This window comes from Hetaerina americana, unplaced genomic scaffold, assembly GCF_022747635.1.
Source record: "Hetaerina americana unplaced genomic scaffold, ioHetAmer1.1.p SCAF_1, whole genome shotgun sequence".
Classification (NCBI taxonomy): Eukaryota; Metazoa; Arthropoda; class Insecta; order Odonata; family Calopterygidae; genus Hetaerina; species Hetaerina americana.
The window spans coordinates 82,771,652-82,790,597 of record NW_027286069.1 but is presented as its reverse complement, the minus strand read 5'-3'; the positions used below and the strand labels follow the sequence as shown (position 1 = coordinate 82,790,597).

The 18,946-nt window shown below is 37.2% G+C and overlaps 1 protein-coding gene and 1 non-coding gene across 3 annotated transcripts in view; one reads left to right on the top strand and one right to left on the bottom strand.

Moving 5' to 3' along the window:
• Positions 1-18,946, top strand: part of LOC139694114 (uncharacterized) — a 94,606-nt gene that overhangs the window by 38,310 nt on the left and 37,350 nt on the right. The gene's annotated exons all lie outside the window — the stretch shown is intronic.
• Positions 15,532-15,605, bottom strand: TRNAT-AGU (transfer RNA threonine (anticodon AGU)). Its single transcript has one exon. It is a non-coding gene; the product is annotated as a tRNA-Thr (tRNA).

Genomic DNA, 18,946 nt, shown 5'->3' with positions numbered 1-18,946 from the left:
CGAATAAATATCATAGCAGTCATTCATATCAGCATGGATAAAATAGGAATTCTGGTACATAAAATATGAACATTACATAGGTTCAAACTGCAAAAAATTACCGATCTATAAACAATTATCTGCTATTCCATGACAAACAAAATAATTTAGTGTACAGGTATTATCTTCTCGACTTATAGTTACATTATTAACGAGCAATATTATTTAAGATATATTATGCACTCAAAATGGAAGGCAAATATTTTTAATAATCAGGTTTTCCACTTTATATAAAATCGCAAAGAGAACGAGGTTACAATATTTTCGAATGCCAGCTGTAATGTAGTAATTTTTGTATTACACATCATTTGTGCAGCCCATCTAACTGTATTGCGTCGTGTGCTTCATTTTTAATTCCACTGTCGTGCATCATCAATTATACAACACGTTCGTGCATCAATTCATGATCAATGAATCATGATTCAAATTCCGTATAAATAATAATTTTATCTTGTTAATGGCAGCATTTTATATGAGCCATCACTAAGATAGGTTTTACCGGGATAATCACCATCTACAATTCACCTTCGTAACCCATTTCAGCTTTCTCAATAATTGCGGCTTGTGCCTTTTAGCCAATGAGTTCAAATGTGTTAATTCATTATATCCTCACGTTAAGATAAACACCAACGATACCTTTCTACGCCAAAATCAGTAAAACTTGGAATCAGAGAATAAAACATTCTTAAAAATACGAATCATGTCTACCTTCTCAATATTTTAAACAAAGTCTACATCCTTGAAAACCAATATTTATGTAATGAACTGCATTCAATCAACTGAAACCAGTATTCAGGGGACAAATATTAAAATCAATGATGAAAATCAAACTTTGACTGTCGCCGCCGAACGGAATATTGGGTACTCTTGACGACTGCCATATCCTGCGATGAGTCCAATTAGAGAGCATCCCTGTCACAACGTTGAGATTTCCCATAGCGGCTTAATATACTGCGTGGCAACTCCAAAAATTAGAAATGGAGTCACTCAAAAAGTATCATGGTTTAGTTAGAACATTTCCCCCGAGAGTTACAAAATAGTTTTCTAGGTTCTGCATTCGAAATATGCAATTTTTCATTACCGAATTGGTTCAACGAACTTTCCTTCGCTTTCCAAAGTCAGAGTGGAGAGAAATTTTCAAAGGACTAGAAATTGAGGCTTGATAATTTACAACAGTATCAAAACCACAATTGAAACATATCCCGATATTTGTGCGAATTTCCGAGGTCGTGACGTCTCAATTTCGGATTTGAGTAGGATCAATAATGGCAAATTCTGATTATTCCTTTTTAGAGCCCACGTACCAAAAGATAAAATTATGAAGTGGTCGTCCGCTATATTTTCCAAACTTAACCGATGATTCTTGGTACTATATTTACGGTGTTTGAAATTCAATTTATGGCACTTACTTCTTTCATTACGCTAGTTTAATCTTTTTCTGAGTGTTATTGAAATTTATTTCACGAAGATCGACATTCTCTAAGATACTTCGACCATCGAAAAAGTTTGCCACCTGTTTATTCCTGGTAATTTACTACAGCTGGAAGTTTTATGTTCACAGGTAAACGTTTTCGCTCAAATGATGTATTTTATACGAATGATATTTAATGTTAGCGTTGAAACACTTGTGAAACTTCTTCAACCGTGTTGAGATAAACTGAGCTAAATAAAAGTCAAAGGAATATTCCCCTACCCTAAAACACTGTTAAATATGCAAGAGTTGGCAGTACTTAATACGTACTTTCTCACATTATTTCTTTCGTGAACTTCTAAAGTACACCAGTTTGTTTTTCAGTATTGAGCAGAGGCCTGGCAATATCTAATGGCATATTTCCAAAAAATCTTTAAAATCGTATACCCACAGAGGATACCGTATATGAAGAAATTGACCACGTACATAAAAATTCAAATAATACAAATGATATCCCCTTAAGCTCTACGGATAAACTGGCCCAGCTAAGCCGACCATAGCCGCTGGAATGATAATGAAGAGCTGAGTTCATTTTATTTATTTATTTATATAGATACTCTGCAAGCCACCGCCAGGGTGTATGGCAGAATTTGAATGCACACCAGAATAATTTTACCCGAACATGACCTTACCGCGGTCGAACAGTTTTGTTATGATCCCCTATCGTTAGTGAAAAAAATGACATTTTATATCTATATGTTTTACACTTAATCTGTCAAATGTTATCAGCATGATCTCTCCTAGCTTAGTAAGATGAGGGTAATAATGCATTTTAACATCACTGATGAAGATACGTCCTTCCAATTAATGCAAGAGCTTCAACCTGTAATTTAACCTTCGCTCCGTGCGTAATTCCCAGGCCTAGCTGCTCTAATATTGTGGATACGCTACTGAGTTTATCATAACAACATTTAAAAATCTAGCTTCTCTACGCTGCACGGTGCGGCAATCAAATAAACTTCGTGAGGACGCCATATACTTGCAGCATATTCTAAATGAAGCCTAACCAACGACAGATAACATTTCTCTTTGACCTTTTCATCACATTATCAAGTTCTCTTCTATTAAATCCTAATATTTTGTTAGCTAATCCACATATTCCCCGTATGTATTTCACCCAGGAGAGATCGTGAGGGAGGATAACGCCTAGGTATTTAATTGAATCTACACATTCCATTTCGGTGTTCCCAATGCAGTCGGCGTTCGGGTGGGAATTGCTCTTTTTCCAAAAATGTATGACTACTCACTTTTTTAAATTTAATTCTAATTACCAAGTGTCGCACTGAGGTCATCTGACAAAGCTGCTGCGTCCTCAAGATCACTGATATCACGGTAAACCACGGCATCGTCAGCAAATAAACACTAGTGACTACTCAGTCAATGTCGTTAACGTAAAATAGGAGCATATGAGGTCTGATGACACTTCCCTGGGGATCACCTGAAGTAACTTCTACTGCATTTGAGCTAACTCCATCTATCAATACTCTTTGAACACGACCATTCAAAAAGTCTTTAATCCAATCCAAAAGAGATTTTTTATCTGTCATATGCTTCTAGCTTTGCGAGTAGTTTACTATGAGGTACTTTGTGGAAGGCTTTCTTAAAATCTAGAAAAATCGCGTCCACTGGAGCATTGCTCTCTCCCGAAATAAGAATATCATGAACAAAAAGCGTAAGCTTTGTCTCGCAGGATCTACCTTTTCGGAAACCGTGCTTATTTTTCATTAATAGCTTCTAATTATCGAGGTCTCTCACGATCAATCTAGCAACTATTAGTTCCATAAACTTGCACGAAATAGATGTGAGGGAAATATGTCTGTAATTGCTCGGTTCCTCCTTGTCTCCGTTTTTAAATATTAGTGTTACGTTAGAAGTTTCACAATCTCTAGGAACCTGGTGATCTACCAGCGACTTCTTAAATAATATTTCTAGATACGGCGCAATTTCCGATGCTACATCCTTTAATAAAAGAGCGAGTATTTCATCGGTCCCGGAGGATTTATTAGGCTTAATATTTTTCAGCAAACGTTCAATTCCACCATATGAGATTTCCATTATGAGCATCGGTTGACCGGCACGATTTGGTTAGCTATCGGGGGTTCTCTGTGAGATATTAGTGAAGACGCTCTGAAAGAAGGAAATTAATAAGTTAGCTTTTTTCAAACTGCTGGTTACTCTTTCATCTATATCATTTTTGAGCGAATTAACAGTTGACTTATTTCCCCCAACTTCTATGATGTATGACCAAAATGCTTTTAGATTCTTTTTCAAATTTTCCGCAAACCTTTTCCCTTTGAATTCCCTTAACGCTTTCCAAAATTCATTCTTGGTATTCGCCCTAGATATCTTATTATCATAAGTGATCTCATTCTTTTTGTCACTTGAGACATCATCCCTAATATTTTTCATCTTGGCGTGATATAGACTTTGACGTCATAATGCCTTTCTAACATCCGGGTTGTACCATCAAGGTTCCGTGTTATCTTTCATGAATTTACTGTGAATGAAAATGTTGACTGCTGAGCGCGTGATCTAAAGGAAGATATTTCACGTGATCTCAGTATTTCGGTGATTTTTATCTTTCTCAAAACTAGCAAATTGATTCTGTAGCACACAGTTTTAGTCATTGTAGTCCCCTTCTTTAAACAAGAATATTTTTCTTTTAGGCTTCTTATTTTGGTCCCCATGAAGCAAAAACTCAGCATTTACTGCCCAGTGTTCATTTATTTCTTTTATATTTTTTATGGTTAAGTCTTTTTCGAGAATATTCGTTGCTAACAAATCAAGAATAGTATCACCCCTAGTGGGTGAAGTGACAAGTTGATTCAATGAGTTCATGTGCTCCAGTCAATAGATGAGACATTGAAATCTCACCTATTATATCGTCGCGATCACTGTTTTGGGATAAGAAACCTTTAATTTGCTGATCTTGGATTTTCTCAGTCGACTGGAGGTCTGTAAAATGCGCATGTGTAAATTATTTTGGATTGAGGATTTAATTGAGCACCAAACCAATGAGTTGGTGTATGAGGGCTAGGGAGAATATAAGGCACTCGTCAGAGCTGATTTTTTCATGTTTCTCAACTCATCCCATTGTGTATCGCAAAATACACGACTTCACCTATCCGAAAACATCTGTTCCCCTCACGCCGACTATCCTAGATCTTGTCCGGAACCCCCTGGACGCCACGGGAGGGCAGCACCGGACAATGGGAGTGGCTGAATACGCTCCGGAGAGGGTGTACTCCCAAGTGAATATCACTTAGACATCACATGTCACCCTCCCATGTCTCATGTAGGCCCCATAGTCCCTGTATCACTCTGGTATGCTCTCGCGTTAAAGCTCGGTAGGGAACGGTAACTAAAGGAGCTCCCCATCATCTCTCCAACCATGTGACTTAGGTGAATTATCCCCACACAAGTGATTTGTTCTTTTTTCAGAATAGCCATAATTAAATATAAGTGAGGAAATGTTTCATATTGTTTGAATGTTCCTATACATATACCATAATTCATTGGGAACAGCGCCACTAGGGAAATAAGGTTGAATACAATATTTTTCTCATCCTATACTCCTCAACACACACACATCGGTCCTTTTGAGATATTGGCTAATATTAATTTCAAAATTAAGCGCTGTTTTCGAAATGGCACGTGAAAATTTTAACCGCGTTTGACAAAAAATAAGCTATAGTAATACTACACGACTTATTTTTGATAATAATATTCAGGATAACTTTAAAAACCAATTTTCGATTCATTTCACGGGCGAATTTCCTGGTTCTCTTTTAGCTTTTGTGATTTTCACCGTACCTACCAATACTGCAGATAATTTGAAAATATAAACGACCTCATTGGCGTTATACAAACATCTTAAGTCGAAAACTACTAGGTTTCCCAGAGAAGATAAGTTTGGATTTTTGGTTTTATTGGGAATGGCCTGGAAAATGGATGCGTTGGAGAGTTTGACTTTGGAGGAAGATATTGGTTGTTTTAGAGGGAGAACAAACCAGCACATGGATTTAAATAACCTACTCATGTAGCTGTCACACAAAAAACCTGGGAAGGGAAACCTGGAAACCTTGTAGTCAGAAAATTTTACCAAATCGATCATAAGAAAGCTATATACTGATTGCCTATTATTTATTTCGAATGGGAAACAGTGTGCCGTCAAATGGGCACATCCATATTTCCTACAAGCCTATAAACCGATTTCGTGATTTTCGCACTCCTTTGCGAAGGTGAACAGATGAGTTTCCTCCGGAGTGTCACCGGAAAACTGTCACTTCTGTCTGCGAATAGAAAAGGTTCGAAGAGATACAAGGCGATAAACAGTAATTGCTTACTTCAAATGTCAGTTCGTGTTATCTGTGAGACTTTGTATGATATGTGTATCCCGGGAGTGATAAATATTTGCACGATAAGGGCCTTGGGCGTGAATAAATACACATTAATAAAGAGGCCAGAATTGATCAAATATTTATGTCGCGTCAACCGACATTTCTTATTAATCGTATCCGTTTTCAATACTTTCCGCTCTAGACATTCATACCACTCATTCACGGTTTCGTTTTTCATATAAACTATGCCCTGACCCAAAGTTTTTACATCAAATTTTCATGAACTTTACCCTCTCCCCTTTTCTATCACCCATGCGACTTTACCTTCCCTCACGAGTAATTAGCCTCTTTGGAAGTGCAGTTCTGATTTGATTCTCCGCGGTGGATGCAATTTCGGCACAATATGACGCCAGGCAAAAAGGAACGTTTCAAAATGTCATGCACATACTGACGCCTGTCATTTTTTTAATTCATTAGTTTCTCTATTTTTAAATACGCGAATGAACATTTTTAACGTATTTTTCAAATGTTTATATAATTTATTGAAACTAAAATTTTTACTATATTTTAACGATGAAATGATCCAAGCAAATAAATTCTCATCAAAAGCGTGAAACGATTTGGTTGAATTGCTTCAGGCTATCCTAAAGAATCATCCCTCAAACAAAGTGGATACGTCTTTGCATTCTTTTGCTTTCCGTCTTAAATCATTATTTGTCTTGAGGACACACTGGGTGTTAGACCAATCATTACAAATCAATCACAGCCACGCTTAGTAATGAACATGCTGTTAAAATGGCTCCTTTCCGATTATTTTTTCCTGCTCTGCAAGAAATAACCTATTATTCTTTGATAGCAGAATGAGTTAGCACAACTGGCAGGGTTATTTTTGGCTGATGTGAGTTTCAGCCAGTTCGAAGACAAAGAGTCCATCGGTACGAGTTACGGAATCGCACACAGGAAATGGACGATGTATTTTAATGAAAAAAATTAAAAAGGAAGGGTTTATGAAAGGATTTACCATTATGTAGAATTGATTTTACCCTCTAAAGTGCAAAGATCTTCAACACCAGCAGTGGTAAAATGAACTTATTCTTAAGTATTAACTCCCCGAAAATAAATTGCATCTAAATGCAACTCATTCGGAAGCAAAATAAAAGTAAAAAGTGACCTGAATTAAAACGATGAGTGAGCTATTTACTAAACAAATGAAATTACTAATATTCAGCCATCCCCAAATGACGTCTGGGAGTCATGAATTCTCCCAACGGAGTCCGGTGAACAATCAATCTAGAGAAAACACAATCACCAAACAACTAGCATAAGCAAGAAATCTCAATACAGTTGAGAAACAATGAAAACCAAGGTAAAGATCTAGATTCAAATCAATATTTTAAGCCGAAGTCAATTCTAAATTTGATTCCAAAGAGTAGCTTTAAACTCGCCAATCCTGCAGTAATACAAGCCCTTCATGAAACTAAAAACTAGAGTGGGTTATTTCACTGAGCTGCAAGTTTGCACCCTAAGTTTTGACCCCTACAAAGCTAAGTTTAAAGGTTCAGGACAATAACTCGGATGTGAACATGGGATATTAAGTCTATACCACTAGGACACCATGGTACCTACCTAACCAATGAAGCCTAAATGAAGTGTTTACACTCTTTTAACTCTTCGACAGTGTTCGTATAATGATAATAAAACGAGAATGTTTTAGCCTGGTGAGAAGATAAACACTTTCCGGCTTTTCAGTTGAGGTTTATATTCCCTCACCTTGAGCACCAATATTTTGCTGTAAATATACTTTTCTGCATTGCGTTAACGATATACAATACCTTCAATTATGAAAAGAAAATCACTTTCACAAAGCAAAACTACGAAGCTGTATCTACAAACTCCTGCTTCGAATGTATTCTTTAATTCCGAGTTTCTTAATGAAGAGGTCACATTCCTTTTCATTTGCACTCCACAAAGACTTTGTTACATAAAATCATTCATTAATTAATAGTGGCGTGTCAAACGATCATTCTAATATGAGCGAAAACATATGTTTTCATCATAAAAATTACTGTGATTCGATTCCATGAGTTTACACTCTCACGATAGAAAGATATCGAGAAGCAAATGCATACAATAGTCAAATAAATTGAAAATTTGGGGAAGAAAGGAAATCGCGGGGAAATTGACTCATTAATGCATGTCAAAAAGAAAAAAACGAATTCAAAGCATGAAAAACATGAGACTTGCTTCGCAAATACCTAATTGTAGAATCGCGGCTCATTTGCAGGTATTTACATACTTATGTTACCAGCGAAATTTTTTATATGTAAGCGAGGATATCTTACCGAGAATGGTCGCATCAATTCTTAACTTCTAATTGAAAACTGAGCCTTTAAATGCGATACTACAAGTATTTGACCCACAAACAGAGTCACATTTTGTAAATGTTAACGTGATCAAAATAAAAACTAAAGAATGCATCAAAAACGACGCGCGGGGTACGATGAATAAGCCTGACTCGTAAAAGGGACCAGGCAGATCGGAAATACCCTAAATATACGATATCTCAAAATTACGATGGGAAGATCCGGCCAGAAAAAGTGGTAAAAAATGTTATTACTTCATTGTATTTCTCAAGCGTTATGAGCCAAATTTCCGGAGAAAAGTTATAAAATGTCGGTTATATTCGTCGATATATCGCGTTCCGGTCTCATTCTCCCAGTTCACCTCTTACCTTTTCATAAAAATGAAAAATTTATCAAAAACCAGGAAATTTCCAGGCTTGAGCAAAGTCGGTGGATAACTGAAAAGAGTACTTTTCTACCAAACGAATGAAAAATCATGAAGAGTCCTGCCACATATACTATTCCAGTAAAATGTGATCTATCGTAACGTGTTGAAGTCCTTAAGTCTGAAACGTGCCCATCGCAAAACCTACTACATACCTACGGAAAGTACCCTGAATATGATCTAGTTTTCGGCAACGAGTACATTAATCAGAGTTATCAATCCGAAGGTCGGTTTGATAGATGAGGGCAGAGCTCACCTAGCAGTGAGCCCAACTGTATATAAAATTCACGCGTTTAGGGTGGAGTTTATAACATACAGTTATTATTACAGTTAATGCAAATAATTTATTATTATTCGCATTAATGCAATTAAATTTTACTGAATTAATTTATTTTATATATAGCGCTGTATATTACCCGTGGTTGCACCTAAACGCGATGGGTCTTGGAACGTGTTACCCTCGAATACCATTGCTGTTCAAAAAGTAGAGTCCATGGGATTCGTTCCATGGATAACGCAGAAAAATCCTGCATATCTTGTTTCACTCAAACCCATAAACAGCCGCATAGGCGGTAAGTGTAGGCCCTACGAGCTACGGCTCGTACTTCTTGTCTCCCACGCTCACTTAACTACACCAGGGTTAAGAGTCTGACAAAAGGGCGAAGCCCGTTTCTCTATCTCAAATTTTCAATTCCAGGAGAGCGTCAGAGGTTCTATGTATAGTGGCTTTAAACCCTTGGCTTTAGCGATGACTACTTTCCAAATATATAAATCTCTTTGAAAATAATCTGTAGCAGTTGGTAAAAATTATTATGCATCGGATAAATAAACTGAGGCCATCTAATGAGATGGTGAGGGAATGGGGGTGAGATCCCTTCGAGGTTATCAAACTCATTTGAAATCTCTTCCCCCTCCGACGCACAGACCCCGTGCAGGCATACGCTGAACTAATTCAGCAAATAATAGAAGGTAAATTTATCAGATGCTTTCATATTCTAAACATTTCCACGGTTCATTTATCTGTTGTTGCTTAGTTTAGCGAATCATAAGAAGCATAATATGTACAATACATATAACCAATCAGTAAATTAATATTGCCGTAACTTTCCCAACACGTTTGCATATTGATTGCTTTAAGGCACTAAATATATGAATCCGAGTGAAAACTAGCCATTAAAAACGGCTAATGATACAACTACACCCTCTAGAATGCATAAATAACACGCTCAATTGCATTTATTTGGAATTTTCTCCCCAAATATTTTCCTTCACATTAATATGCTAATATTATATCCTTGTGCATTCTAATTGCACAGCAAGTTTGTCAAATTCCGTCTTATATTTGCTATTTTTCGAATAATACACACACAAATCCGTGATGACATGCATGTACAATCTTTCCATTACTATTTTTTAGCCCACTTTCCTAATATCCACATGCATGCACGCTGCGATCAAATAGATCCCACATCTGGAGCGGATTACAGTGAAATCAGGGGGCTTTCCCCAGTCTTTCAGCCACCTAAAGCACGTTTGTCTAAACAATACGAAACGAGTCTAAAAACACGTAGAAACATTCCTCGCGCACTAAAATTTCTCCTCACGTCTCCATTCACAATTCAAAATCTGCGGATTAGGTAGGATAGTGCTACCACTGACACCCCGTGACTCCTCGTTAACATTGTAATATGCATTCATAGAGGGAGACATTTCCAAAACAATCCCTGAAATTAAAGTTCGTTGCTGGGAGAGTCGATATTCAATGAGTATTTTTCGTGATAGATTCATTCATTAAGCTCATAGAAAGCTTTTTTTTTAATCTAAAAGTAGGATTCCCTTGACTTTTACTGTGCTGATCCCAGAAAATAAAATCTCCCTCGATCACCTCTCGGGTGTATTCCCATACCTCGCCCTGATCGATAGCGACTTGTCGACGGTGAGCAATATGTCACTTATGTAAACACCGCAACGCTCTCCCAGCTAAAAGTGGATGCTCCATCAACTACGGATCACCCAGCCAATGTAAGAGGGTCGATGAATTGCTATTACCCAAAAGTTTTCGGCCCCATACAGCACTCGTGTACCAATGAACACAAGCGCAGATTAAAAAGCCAAAGGACTGACAGTTTTGCCAGGATACTTCCTTTAAACTTGAAAGGTTCCCATCCATCTTATCTCGAGTAATTACCTTCAAGTGCAAATGCTACCATTCCCGCTGAAAGGAATCGCTTCCGAAAAAATAATCGCTGAGCGAACGTTAAAGGCTCGTTAGGGTGAAACCCTTTAACACTCGTTGCTACATAACGAAATAAATAAATAATATCAATCGGTAATATATATATATGTGTGTGTGTGTGCGTTTAAACATATATATATACACTCACACATAAATATACAAGCTCACACGCATATATATATATCTTTCCATTACTATTTTTTAGCCCACTTATATATATATATATATATATATATGTGTGTGTGTGGGCATATATATATTTTTTTTATATATTTATTTATATATATTTATATTAAAATACAAAAGAAGTATGGTGGAAAACGCAGTGCGAGGATATGGAAAGTTTGCAGAGGAAGGGTGAAATTGGTGCGCCCTACAGCATGGTACTATCGGGAAGTGCGCTCTACAAGGCATTTTCGGGAAGTAAGAAGGGAAGATCTATGCTAACAGTTAGAGATAAGTCGGGTAAGATAGTAGTTGACACCGAAAAAATCCAGGGTAGCTAGAAATATATATATAGAAGAACTGTATAGTAAAGAGCATGGACCAGTAAAGTTAGACATAGAAAAGGAAAAAGACGTAAAGGAAGATAGCTTAGGTCCAAAAATCAAAATTTATTTCAGTTATCATTACAATTACTAAATAATCTTCAAAATACATTCCTCCTACATCGATACACCTGTAGTTCCCGCGTCTGACACTCGTCAAAAGCCCGCTTGAAGTTGGTTTCCGGAATACTGTTGAGAACTTTTGTTGTCGCCGCTTGAACCACCTCGATGGAGTCGGACCGATATCATTTGAGCTCCTTTTGAGCTATACTTTGAGGTAATAACGCTATCGAGAAAATCTTCATCTTCCTGGACGCAGAACAAAATTTCTTGCGAAATTTCCACCTGCCACAGTTTTTGTTCCTCGCTCAAGACTTTCGGCACCAGCTTCGCGCGCACTTTCCTCTTCGCAAGATACTCTATTACAATAGTGTGGACAGTTCCGACTGAAAGGCCGGTCTCCTCACTGATAAGGGCGATGGTGAAACGCCTGTCAGAGCCCAAAACCTTTTTCACTTTGGCCACCTGAGCATCGGTTCGAGCGGTCGTCTGGCGTCCGACGCGGTGCTCGTCTTCGACGAGCTCCCGGCCTTCCTTAAACATTTTGGCCACTCAAAAACTCTTGTTCTGCTTAAGGTTTCATCCCCATAAGCCAGTTTAATGAGTTGAAGGGTCTCCGACGCGGATTTCCCGAGTGTAATGCAAAACTTCACAGCGTAGCGATGCTGGAAGGTGCGCTCCATGCTGGCGCGACTACACCACAGACAATCACAAGCCACAAAATTCACCTCCTTCCTCAACGCATGCCCGGAGGCGACTGAACTAAAGTGCACCTGAGTGATGGGGGACCTCTCTACCGATGCGACCGGTGGGGCCCCCATCCACCGCTTCGTTGAGGCTACAGTGAACCAATCACGATACTTCTTGTGCGAATCCTGTAGAAAGGGCATTAGGGGGGATGAAACTAAATAAGGCCGTAGGGGTGGATAACATTCCTGCAAAACTACTAAAAGGTTTGGGAAATTGTGGAAGGAATAGGCTATATGGACTGATTCGTAGTATCTATGAGGAAGGAATCTGGCCGGAAGACTTTGTGAGATCAGTGTCAGTTCTCATTCCGAAAAAGGTAAAGGCTACATCATGTGAGGACTACAGAACAATAAGTTTGATATCCCACGCAGCTAAAGTTGTTCTAAGGATCATAAACAAAAGAATAGAGAGTAGGGCAAATGATTACTTAGGGGATGATCAGTTTGGGTTTGGGAAGGGGAGAGGTACGCGTTATGCAGTAATGAGATTATTAATCGAGGGGAATATAGAATACAATCAAGACGTATTTGCCTGTTTCGTAGATATTAAAGAGTCGTTTGATAGAGAGTGAATTGAGTATATTGGAGGGATAGGAGGCTAATCCGTAACCTGTACATGTCTCAGACTGCTCAGATGGGAGTGGGGAACGGGGGAGTCCGGATGGGCATGTTAGGAAGAGGTGTAAGGCAGGGTTGCTCATTATCACCGTTGCTGTTCAACGTATATGTGAAGGAAATTAGTAAAGAGGCACGGGAATAACTGGAGGTAGGAATGAAAGTGGGCGGGAATTCGTAAAATCAGTTAGGTTCGCTGATGCCCAAGCTTTAGTTCGTCAGTTAGCCAGGGGTTGCCAGCATTGCTGAGTGAACTAGAAATTCAGTGCGACGGATATGGTATGAGAATCAGTATTAATAAGACAAAGGTTATGCGAAATTCCATAAAGAAAAAGGCTAAGCTAAATATGAAAATAGGAGGGCAAAAACTAGAGCAGGTAGAACAGTTTACGTATCTCGGCAGTGTTTTGGACCAACACGGTCTAAGTAGTATGGACACAAGGACAATTGCGCAAGGCAAAGAGGCTTCCACAAGGAGGAGGGAGTTGATGAGAGGGACGTTGAGTAAGGATATTAAGAAAAGACTCATAAAAACTTTTATATAGAGCGTAGTACGGCGTGGAAATGTGGTCATTGAAACAGGAGGATAGACGTAGACTGGAGGCTTTTGAAATGTGGGTGTGGAGAAGAATGGAGAAGGTGAAATGGACAGAGAAGAAAACAAATGAGGAAGTGCTTGGTATGGTGGGCGAAGAGAGGGTTTTGTTGGGAGAAATCCTATGGAGGCAGGAAAAATGTATGAAGGGCGTATTGAGCGGCAGTGGGATGTTAAAGACTGCAATAGAGCGGAGAATGTTAGACAAACGAGGAAAGGGCAGAAACAGGATAGGGATGTTGGACGGGATGAAGGCAGGAAGGAAATATTCGGAAATGAAGAGGGACCTGATGTAAAGTAGGGTGCTGCATTGTGGTTTGTTTTGTTAGGAGTCACAAAATATTTATTTGGTAGTTGTGTCCATCCGAAAACCTACCTTAGCCGGTATATTACCTTATAATAATAATTATATATATATATATATATATATATATATATATATATATATATATATATATATGTATATATGTATATACATATATACATATATATGTATATATGGGGGATCGAGATGGTGCGGGGGCTAACGTACTGGCTTCCCACCGTGAGGGCGCGGGTTCAAATCCCGGCGGTGTTGAATAATTTTCAGAGGTATCTCGATCCCTACTTGAGGTGCTTTGTGGAGGGCACTTTGAGTGAGTACGCCGTCCGTCGGATGGGACGTTAAACTGCGGACCCCTTGGCGCCTTTCGTAAAGAGTAGGCTAATGCCGACGCCGGGTTTCTCTCCACCCTTCATCCTTTCCTGTCCATCCCCTATGGCGCAAATGACCTTAGCTGTCGGTCGCCTCCCCTCAAAACTACTACTACTATGTATATATGTATGTATATATGTGTATATGTGTGTATATATATATATGTATATATGTATATATATATATATATATATATATATATATATGTATATATATATATATGTATATATATATATATGTATATATGTATATATATATATATATGTATATATGTATATATATATATATGTATATATGTATGTATATATGTGTATATGTGTGTATATATATGTATATATGTATGTATATATGTGTATATGTGTGTGTATATATATATATATATATATATATATATATATATATATATATATATATATATATATATATTTATATATGTATATATGTATATATATGTATATATATATATATATATATATATATATATATATATATATATATATATATATATATATATATATATATATAACACGTACACATTTTATTAAAAGAAATTATGAAGTTATTATTTTATTATCAATGAGGTAATTTTGCTATTTTAAGTTCAAATCATGGAAACCTCATTTCATATGTTGAATGTGGTCCATTAAGTTTCGCACTTATTTTTCTAGAAAATGTAGCCATAAAACTAATGCCAAATCCTCATTTTGTAGTTGCGCTCGCGAAACGATCGTGCGCGAGATCATTTTTTCGCGCTTTTTCAAAAATAACTTATTTTCTTACATTTATAAACTTTAAAATGCTCCGTTTTCCCACTCCTACCTACGGTCCTAGCCATATATAGATGCACATTCTCGCATTCCTTCCCTGATCTTCTGCTCGCATTTTAATTCAGACTCAATATATTTGCTTCTTGGGCACGAAAAATCAAGGTGTTCATGAAGTTAGTCGCCAAAATATTACAGAAAAATCTCGAATAACACTTAAATGATAAAAATTACACACTCCTCTGTGAAATTAGAAGTAATGACAACATTTTCAAATGTCTTACTTCGTTAAAAAATATTCCGAAGCATGTTCATATCAAAATATATTCACATGGTAACAAAAACCATGGAAGAACACTCGTTGGAAGAAAATAACCTTTTCGAACCAGAAACGATCTAAATAAATACCTCCAACTAATATTTTTTTAATTTGAATTAAAATAACATATGCATTTCCAGTGTGCAAATTGCATTCTGCAAAAGACAAGAACTCGTAGAAACGAACCAAATACTCCCTGCCTTGGTAGTGAAACATATGAATAAAAACAATTTTGTACAAAACAAAACTTCATTGAAAAATATTTGCATCAATTTAAGCAGATGCATGACATATGAAACAAAAAAAATTGCCACAGGCACCGGAGAGATTCGAACTCTCGATCTCCTGTTTACTAGACAGGCGCTTTAACCAACTAAGCCACGGCGCCGACGCCATTGAGGGACTTAAAAGTAGTATAAACCAAAAGTTGACATGTTGTTATTTTCTTTTAGTTTTCATTCCTTTGTCTTGTTGAAGTTACCTTTGAAAAACTTTGATTGAGGTGAAACATAGCAATAATCATGTCCCTGACACCTTTGACGCACGTGGCACATCTAGTACAAAATTTTAGATTTTCCTGACACCCACCACAAATATCTGTTCAATGTAAAAAGAAGTGCAATTTAAATTTTAAAAGATCATTACGGAGCAATAATAATGGATCGGTACCGGGTACTACGACTAATTTCACGCATGTCATTCTGTTTTTCACGTGATCAAATATTCAATTTAGCAACTGCTTTTCAGTACCTAGGTGCCAACTTACACGACACCTTACAAGTATATTATAAAAGAAAATGTATTTGTGAATAATTTTATGTAGACGTTTAATATTTGGAAGTATTCCAATGTATCTGCATATACTTGGTATAAATGTAATATAATGTAATGTACTTGGTCATGTCTATTATAATTTATTGATAAAATAAGTTACCAAGGATATTGAATATGTTTCAACTGCGATCGGTGTTTTATATACTAGATCTTATGTGGTCATATGATACTGCTCTGCCCCGTTCTACCTATTTATAAGTACTAGAAACCAAAATCACAGTTCCATAAGGAAATATAGTGACGACTCCAAATGCTAGTGAAGTTATTTTTCAACGGGTTACCAGATAGTATAAGACAAGCGTGACACGGTGGATGGAAAAATGGACATCTCCGTAACTATTTTAGTCATTAATAACAAATAAAATATGTGATTGTAAGAGCTATGTTTCCATTTAAATTAATCCCAGGGATATACCAACAATTGCGGAGCCACATTAGGATCGTAGAATCATATGGAAAAAAGTTGCCGCTAGTGTGATGACTAAATACATCCTTGCTTTAAAATATTAAAATAATAATTATTTCAAAAGGATTTAGGTGAGAGCGAAAAATTCTTATAATAATCATTGTAATGGCTAAATTTAAGAAATCTAAATTTTTATGTTCTTACCAGGATCCAGTTCGCTATTGCAAAGTAAGCATCACGAGCAACGAAGTGGACACAAATAGATCAGATTGCAGACAAAGTGTAACATATAAATTTGTAAAATTCTCAAGTTAATCATTTTAAATATTCGCCTATCAAGCATTCGAATGAAATTTTACTATTTATTTTACATTTTCATGTCACTTACCTATGTCGGTACGAGAAAGAAACAAAACACACAATGTATTACTCGCCCAGTATTTGCAGATACGAACAACGTTGGATAAATGCGAGCTGGCGATTACAAGTAGATATGCGGGATGAAACATAACGGATGCAACTCGTATTCTGCGCTGGGAATCACGCATAATATTCTATTCCTAAATATTTAATAATACAACGAGATAAATTGTAAGAGCTGAATGTATGGTTGCTAGACGAGGCCCGAAAGTTTGGAAATGATAAAACGTCAATTATACGTTTTAAATTAAAATTATATATCCGATAAATTATTATGGAGTTTATGAAGTATTATTGGTGATTCAGACATGTAATTAAGAAGTAGTAGAGGGAGAACCATAAAACATTTGGAGTAGAAGACATAACTCTTCCGCGATTGCCGTCTCGTACAAGATGGAAATCGCTGGAGAGGCATGAAACCAGCAACGTAACGTGTCGGAACCCTATGGATCAAAGTAGATTGATGTAGATGGAACTACTTACACCAAACTCCTATATATTTGAGCAGTAATTTGAGAAGAAAATAGACGGAGCCGTTTGGTCATTTATTCTCATCAAAAGCTAAACGCGCAACAGACTACCCAAGCTAGCGCGCCATTCATCCATACATAATATCAATGAAAATACCTCGCATTGTAATTCAAGCGTTAAATATTATATCCCAAAGTCTTCACAAGAGAATTGAAGGCTAGACATCCTCAAGGCCACCCTCTATCCGGCCCAGAAGCCAATTTTAATCGATCCACGCGGACCGAAATTCATAATTAATTTTCACTTCGCCGCTTGGTCACTTTAAAAGCTTTTAGCTCGATCTGGAAATTCGATTGAAATTAACAACACCGGGAGTCTAGATAAGAGCCTTCCCCACGGATAGCACTTCAGCAAGGATGCATTATAGCGTATTTAGCACCCATTTACCTCCTCCGGCAGGAGATCGACCGAGAAAAGCGACTTCCGGGCTTTTACTCATTCCATGGTGGTCAAATGTGCGACTCAGATATGGGCTGCTTCAAATCTTTCGAACTATTTTCATGGAGTTAGTTGACACCAACTGCGATCACGGAATTCCATGAAATGTAACCTTATGGAAGTAAGAATTCAGAAAATGAGAGGTGTTACTCAAGATAAATATAATTATATTTTCAAATATAAACACACTCGCATATATGTATATTGCCGACGTTTTCATATCAACATGTGCCATCTGAGTACACGAATAGAACGGAAGTGAATCTCAAAATAAAACAGGAAAGCAACTACTCGTATCTTTGTGGCAAGCGTTATAAAATAGTATATTCATATATCTTATCTGGCATGCGCTTATGTATAAAAATATCCATTGATAAATATTTTTGATGTGCCGAATAAAATTCAGAAATTATCTAATGCAATATCTAATGCAGAAACATTTAACTAATAAGCTTACAAAGAACTGAATCTAAAAAAACGTAACATTTTTTCAGTTTACATTCGGGCTCATTCGATTTTCCCCTGAAGTCCGTCAATGGACTTCGTTACTGTGCTGATCTCCTGCATAAGATTTTGTGAGGCGGATCCAAAGTAAACGGATGCCATTGTATTAATCGTGCCAAGCACTAAAACCGCCGATCGCAAAGGCTGATCTGGTTTAAATGCGCCCCAAACGCTGTAAGGCAAAGTTGCAGAAAGCGGAACAGCCTAATGCCGATATATTGTAGATGGTCGGCCCCGTCGGCGGCGGGATAACGTCCTCGTCTGCCAACTCAGAGGTCGCGGATAAGGTGGTTTTTCCTCCACCTAGGGCTTGGATGTATGTGATTGTCAAATTGTTACATCAATGTTCAAAGTCCGATGTAAAGGTCGAAGTACTGCTCTCGGACTAATGCAAAATAAATAAAACTCTTGGAGTGGAATTGGATATACGAAAATATACGTCGCACCAGGATATACGAAAATAGGGATCAAAAAGTAATGCAGAAATATATCATTCATTACATGAGCAATATCCAGAGAAATGGAACCATACACTAGGAATAATAATGATAAGATAAATAGCTATGTACAATAGGAAAATCTAGAATGAGAGTCTC